Here is a 7324-nt window from a genome sequence, read left to right on the forward strand (position 1 = left end):
TTAAAGCACACAAGATGATTGTGGTATGAGTGGCCTTTTCAGTATGACTTCTTTGACTTAGAATGTTTTCAATGTTTATCCATGTTGTAACATGTATTATCAGTGCTTCATTGATTTTTAAAATTGTGGTTAAAAATACATAACATGGGGATGGGGGGCAAGTGGAGGGAACGGCCCAGATGCACATCATTCACGGACCCTCTGGACTGGAGGGACTCGTGACAGCCGGAGCCCAGAAATCCGGGGATGGATAAGACACAGCGTCCCCTCCAATTCCTGTAAGCACCCCTTGCTCCATCCTGCGCCCAAATACCTCAGCTAGGCCCTCTCCCCACTCTACACTCCAAACTCAGCCGGGACAGACCTCTGCAGCCGCAGCTCCCCACCCTGCAGGAGCAGCTCAGAGGTCCTGTCCCCCTTTCCTCTGAGGGCCTCTTTTGGGTGTCCACAAAAGTATTTGATCGCTCAGGACAAAGCTGGTAGAGGACAGCGGGATGGCTGAGCCGGGCGCGCCGCGCTTTCTCCTGACCTTCGACTTTGACGAGACTATCGTGGACGAAAACAGCGACGACTCCGTCGTGCGCGCGCCGCGGCGGGCCAGCGGCTGCCTGAGAACCTGCGTGCCACCTAGCGCGAGGGCTTCTACAACGAGTACAGGCAGCGTGTCTTCCAGTACCTGGGCGAGTAGGGCGTGCGGCCGCGGGACCTGCGCGCCATCTACGAGGCCATCCCCCTGTCGTCCGGCATGGACGAGCTGCTGCAGTTTGTGGCCTAGCAGGGCGCCTGCTTTGAGGTTATTCTCATCTCAGACGCCAACACCTTTGACATGGAGAGTGCGCTGCGCGCCGCCGGCCACCACGGCCTGTTCCGCCGCATCTTCAGCAACCCGTCGGCGCCCGACCCTTGGGGGCTGCTGGCGCTGCGGCCCTTCCACGCGCACAGCTGCGCTCGCTGCCCCGACAACATGTGCAAGCACAAGGTGCTCAGCGACTACCTGCGCGAGCGGGCCCACGACGGCGTGCACTTCGAGCGACTTTTCTACGTGAGCGACGGCGCCAACGACTTCTGCCCCATGGGGCTGCTGGCAGGCGGCGACGTGGCCTTCCCGCGCTGCCGCTACCCCATGCACCGCCTTATGCAGGAGGCGCAGAAGGCCGAGACCAGCTCCTTCCGCGCCAGGGTGGTGCCCTGGGAAACCTCCACCGAAGTGCGCCTACACCTGCAGCAGGTGCTGAGGACGTGCTGAGGACGTGGCCTGCCCGGGCCCGGGCGGGGTGGGGGTGGGGCGGTGGGGGTCGGGAAAGAGAAAGCTAATTTTATTACTCCCTTTCCCTTTCGTTTTGGTATATCCCTCCGGGATTTCCCGGAATCCCAGGTTGGTCCATTTGGGGACTGGAGGAGGGAGTTGGGAGCTATCCCCATCTGTGCAGTTAACCCAGCTCGGCTGCCTCCCTCAGTTCCACTGCAAGCGAATTCCGGAGTCTGGCCCCACCAGGGTGGCACGCATATCTGAGCAGGCAGCAGTGTTTCCAAAAAACTTGTCCTCCCAGCTGGGAGGACGGGGTTTCCTGTCAGGGTAGAGAAGGAACATGTCCCACCGCGTTGCGGTTAACTGTTGCCTTGGGCTGCATGGCCTCCCTCCTCCAGTCTTCTGTCCAGGGGACCCAGGCCCTAGAATGTCCCACCCCCGACCTCCCCCGCACCGGACTCCCCGCGGAGAGAGGTGGCGCTCCTTGCCGACGGTCCCAGGTCTAGATCTTGCTTTACCTGCTGTGACCCTACACTACACTCCTTGCCCACAACCCCCACCCTGTCAGCATCCCCACAGGAAAAAAAGCTGGAGGGAACAGTCACCTGCTGCTGGTGGAAAGAGGTAGCACACTGTCCCGGGGCTCGTGTCTGGCCAGCCAGGGACCTCACAGAGCCCGAAGAGAAGATGTCTCCTTGCACCCCAGCCTCGTCTATGCAGCAAGAAACCAGGGACTTAACCAAAGTCCTCCCACTGACTGGGCCCTCTGAGTGCCCCTCCTCCCGTATGGAACAGAAAGCCATGATGCTTTAAAGCAGAGCCAGTGGAAACCCAAGGCCCACCTCCCTCTTTTGGTGTTTCAGAGCTGTAAAGGAGGTGAAGGCGCAGAGGTGTGCAAGATCTCTCATGCTGCAGTCTGAGGGATGAGGGCGAGGTGATCTCTGTTCTCAGAGAGCCCCACTTAAGTGAGGGAGCTGGTCCCCACTCTTGGAGGAGTGCCCAGCTTGGGGAACCAAGACTGAATACTTAACAAAGCAGGCAACAGGCAAAAGAGCAGAGTGAATCCCACCTTCGCAGAGGGGCACAGGGGTCTAGTGTGGAGGGCTCCATGAGCACCGAGGAGATGGGAGATACTGCTGCTTAGGGCAGGCAGAGGAGGCTCAATTAGCAGGAGCCATAAAGTTGGTTGCCTTTCAGTCCCTCGGCCCGCTAGCCTTGCAGGGCAATCATCAGGAGGTCATCAGAATTTTATTCAAAGTTGGCACTTGCAGCTGGAGACCCTGTCTTGCATGGCGTAAGGGTCCCTTGTGGATAAGGTCACCAAACTCCTTGGCTTCCAGTTCTTTCCTGTCTCCAGCAGGCCTCTGGGTACCTCCTCTGTCTTTACCAGGACCCATTCCCACTTCAATGGGGGGAAGGAACAGACACAGCTCACAGCCCAGGAGGTGTGCAGGACTGGTCCAGTCTTGACTGGAGCAGGCTTTGGTGTGGCAGTCAAGAGGCTCACTCAAGGCGGTGCTTGGGTCAGCATCCCAGAGATCCCAGGCTGTCAGCAGCTGGGCTGCACATAGTTCCCGGGGAAGAATCCAGACCCCTCTGAGCCAATGCCCTCACACCAGCCATCAGAGTAGCGGCGGTTGATGCAGATAATGGTGCCCTCAGAGAAGGAGAGTTCGTTGTACTTCTGGCGGGTGTATGGGTTCAGTGTCACCACTGCAGGGCGGGAGGAGAGGGGTGCCATGAGATGTGCCTCCTGCCCCGCCACAGGGATGCTTGTGCCCACGTACTGGACTCTAGGGGGCAATGTGGAGAGTGGGGCAGGAGATGCCTTCTTCAAAGCCCCAGGACTCCTCCCCAGCTGAGCTAATATTCAGTATCAGGCCAGCTGCTTCCCTCCTCTGTGGCAGTGCGGTGGGGTGGAATAAAAGGCTCCACAAGTGTGACACAGGCCATCCCCTCCTCCAAGAAACTTCAGTGTTTGAGAGCAGGGCTTTCAGCCCCCGTTCACCCTGGTCCTCCCACAATGTCTCTAGCAGGTGCTGGAGGTATTGCTCAGTAGGTGCTCTAGTAGGTGCTCAGTAAATACAGTAACATTGAACAGTGTAGACTTGGCCGAGTGAGCCTTGGGCAAGTCACTTAGTTTAACCTCTCAGGCTCAGCTTCATCTGCTAAATGGGAGTGTGAAGATCCTAGGAGGTTAAGTAAAAGTGAGAAAATGGATGAAAAGCTTTGACTCTGGGGTCTGGTATAAAGCAGTGGCTAAATTATGTTAACCCCCCCCTCCGCATATAACATAACATTTACCATTTAAATCATTTTGAGCATACAGTTCTATGGCATCAACTACATTCACGTTGTTGTACAAATATTCTCAGCATCCACCTCCAGAACTTATTCATTTTCCCTATGGGAAATTCTGTATCAATTTCTCTAAATTTTTACCAACACTTGTTATTTTTAGCTTTCTTGATTATAGGACTTTTAGTGTGTGGAGGGGTATGGCGTTGTGGTATTAACTTGCGTTTCATCATGACTAATGATGACTAACATCTTTTCATGTGCTTGTTGACCATTTGTATGTCTTATTTGGAGAAGGGTCTTTTCAAGTCCTTTTTCCATTTAAAACATTGGGTTGTTTGCCGAGTCCCGCCAAGCGCTCCTCCTGGCGACGTTGGTGTCGGTGAGCCCAGCCTGGAGCGGTCTCCGCGCCGCAGGGGCCCGCGCCCCGGGGCATCGCTAGCGGCCTCTCAGGGGCGCCGCTTCCTTTCTCGAGCTCGTAGGAGAGGAGACGCCCGACCCCCGGCGCCCGTGCCCGGAGCGCCGAGATCGTGCTGTGCCGCGCGGACGTGGCGCCGCGGGGGCGGGTTTTGTTCGGCATTGGCTGCGGCGGTCTGCGCGCCTCTCCCGGAAGTGGGCGTCCCGGCCAGAGTGCACCTGGCGCGGGGCGTCCTCGGGGCTCTTCGCCGTCGGCGCCGCGAGAGCCGGCGGGGGTCTAAGGAGCCAGCGCGCGGCGGCTGGGAACGACCCGTCCCGTGGGTCCCTGGCACCCCAGTGGCATTCGAGCGCGGAGCGGAGGGCCGCGGACCACAGGTAAGGGGACAGGGGTTGGTGGGGGTGGGTGGAGGAAGGAACGACGAATTACACCAGAGCTGTTCGGTACAGTCGCGGAGCTCCCTAACTTGGCGGCAGCAGGAAGGGCTCGCCTTTGGAGTAAAGGCTTTGAGGACGAGCCCGAGCCTACCCACTCCCGTTTTACAGAACATCTGCAGGTGTAAAGCTCCCTCGTGCGCGGTTTTCCTAAGCAGCCAAGTGCCCCTCCCCCGCGATGTCTCTGCAAGCAGAACCTGAGAGGGGCCGGGTGCCTCGAGAGACTCGCCCTTGGCCCATGGGAAGTCCAAGGGATTTATCCTGCATGGTGATTTCACCTGCTGGGACCCCCCCCCCGCCCCCCGCCACCCCGCCAACCCCCACTCTGGCCAGCTGGCCCAGCCCTGGTTACTGCACTTCTCCAGCCCAGGCCGGCCCTTGGCCACCTGCTGGGATGGGAAAGGGAAGGGTGTCAGAATTTCACCTTAGAAACTTGCCAGGGGGTGTGGATTTAAACACATAGTGGTCACTCTGGCAGAAGGGAAGGGAGGAGGGCACCTTGTTGCCCTTTCTTGTGGAATCGGTGGCGCTTCCGCTGAGAGGGACCTCTCCAGTGTTTGGTGTATTGGAACTGAATAATTAGAACTTGTACAATTTTCAAATTATGTGGTACTTGAATTTAAAAGCAAAACCCCTAGAACCTCTAAGTGTTTTAAAATTGAGGTCTAAAAATTGAAGGTCTGTTTGGCTTCCACTATGACATTGTATTAAGAAATGTGGGGCTTCCCTGGTGGTGCAGTGGTTGGGAGTCCGCCTGCCGATGCAGGGGACGTGGGTTCGTGCCCCGGTCCGGGAAGATCCCACATGCCGCGGAGCGGCTGGGCCCGTGAGCCATGGCCGCTGAGCCTGTGCGTCTGGATGACTATGCTCTGCAACTGGAGAGGCCACAACAGTGAAAGGCCCGCGTACCGCAAAAAAAAAAAAAAAAAAAAAAAAGAAATGTGCATATATTGAGAAGAGAGTCAGAAAAGGGAAGCAAACAAAAATCTCACTGCGGAGGCCATGGGAGTTAAGTTGTAAATGCTGCTGGCTTTCAGTAGCCTGCAGCCATTCTCTTCCTGTAGCTGATGGGATACAAAACTCTACTGGATTGTTCTTTGCACGGGATAGTCTTGTTTTGCAGAAATTCAGCTCAGAGCCATCTTTTGATGTATAAGAATTTCCCAGATTAGGCCCCCAGGCAGATCCTGGAGGGCCAGGGGGATTCCTTGCTTCATTATACCTGTCTGTTGGAGTGGAAAACAGCAATGACATAGGTTTCTTTAAATCTGCTTTTTGGTCTATCATCCAGAGCTTAGAGTAGCTACTTCCTCTCTCCCTCAATAGGGTTGTATTCCTGGAATGAATTATAGTCAGATGACCTTGTTTTTACAGGTGAGGGTCAGGGTCAGGGTCAGGGGTCGGGGGTCGGGGGCTGGGGTTAGGGTTAGGGTTTACGTTTAGAGTTAGGGTGGGAGTTAGGGGTTAGGAGTTAGGGTTAGGATTAGGGGTAAGGGGTTAGGGGTGAAGGGTTTAGGGTTAGGGTTAGGGTAAGGTTTAGGATACGGCCAGGGGTTAGGGTATGGGTACGGGTTAGGGTACGGGTTGGGGTACGCTTTAGGGTTAGGGTATGTATTAAACCTCTCCCACTCTCCAGATATCACTTAGCATGTAAAGGAATATTATTTGGGGTCCAGCTATGGAGAAGACTTTAGACACTAGGATAAGACAAAGAACACACACATTATGAATAAATCACATTAGGATTTTGTTTTTAACCTGTACTTTAAAACACTAGTGCTTAGGAAATCTAATGGAGGCAGAAGCAGTAAAGGGTAGTTTTATGGGAATAACATCACAGATTTTGTGTAGAATACACAGATTTTGACTGGTTATAAAGTCAAGTAGGAATGCTTTTGTTCTGAAGATATAAACCCTCTTCTAAATTGAGCTGTTATTGGAAGTTAGAAATTTTTTGTTGCTGTTGTATTGCTTTGTGTTTTCATGATTATTCTGCTTGCATCTCCCTTGTGAAACCTTTGATTTGGGGAAGAGTGCCATTACTGGAAATGAGTTTACGGAATTATTCTCAAAAACAGAAGGAAATGGTTCTCACCTAAATATTAAGAAATGATCTCTATACTGGTGTACTAACAGAATTATGATTCAGGGATAATTCTATGAAATGTAATTAAACACAGTATATATTTTTTTCTTTTAAGTTTCCATTGTTACTTTTTAAAAGTACAATTATAACTCAACTTCTTTGTAACAAGTGAAATTTAAAAAGATTAAAGGAAAAGATAATATTTTACCACGTGCCATCCTTTCCCACTCGCTGAAACGACCAGCATAATGTGTAGCATTCTCATTTTATCCAGGTGTTCGTTACATCTGGAACATCATGTTTCTCACTGTAGAAAAACGTATTTAGCTCTCACACTTTTTATAGGCTACATAACAGTCCATAGAGCAGAAGTACCAAGTATTTCAGACTTAGATTTTGGAGGGACACTCAGGTTACTTTCTGTTTTATTTTGTTGTTCTGCTAATTTGTTTTAACCCCAGAAAAATATTTTTTTAAAGTACAAAAAAAAATTAAGTTAGGGGTAAGGATTAGGGTTTAGGGTACGGGTTAGAGTTAAGGTACAGGTTAGGATTAGGATACAGGTTAGGGTTAGGGTCTGGGTTAGCTTTAGGGTTAAGGTACAGGTTAGGGTACAGGTTAGGGTATGGCTATGGGTTAGGGTTAGGGTATGGGTTAGGGTACGGGTTCGGGTTAGGGTATCGGTTAGGGTTAGGGTACAGGTTAGGGTTAGGGTACGTGTTAGGGTACAGGTTAGGGTATGGCTTCGGGTTAGGGTTGGGGTATGGGTTAGGGTTAGGATACGGGTTAGGGTACGGTTTAGGGTTAGGGTACAGGTTAGGGTTAGGGTACAGTATAGGGTA

The 7324-nt window shown here is 52.8% G+C and overlaps 1 pseudogene; it reads left to right on the forward strand.

The window, feature by feature from the left end:
• The first annotated feature begins 494 nt into the window (after positions 1-494).
• On the forward strand, positions 495-1246 carry LOC132440287 (phosphoethanolamine/phosphocholine phosphatase-like; annotated as a pseudogene).
• Positions 1247-7324: the final 6078 nt, after the last annotated feature.

The sequence above is a fragment of the Delphinus delphis genome, chromosome 17 (genome assembly GCF_949987515.2).
Source record: "Delphinus delphis chromosome 17, mDelDel1.2, whole genome shotgun sequence".
Classification (NCBI taxonomy): Eukaryota; Metazoa; Chordata; class Mammalia; order Artiodactyla; family Delphinidae; genus Delphinus; species Delphinus delphis.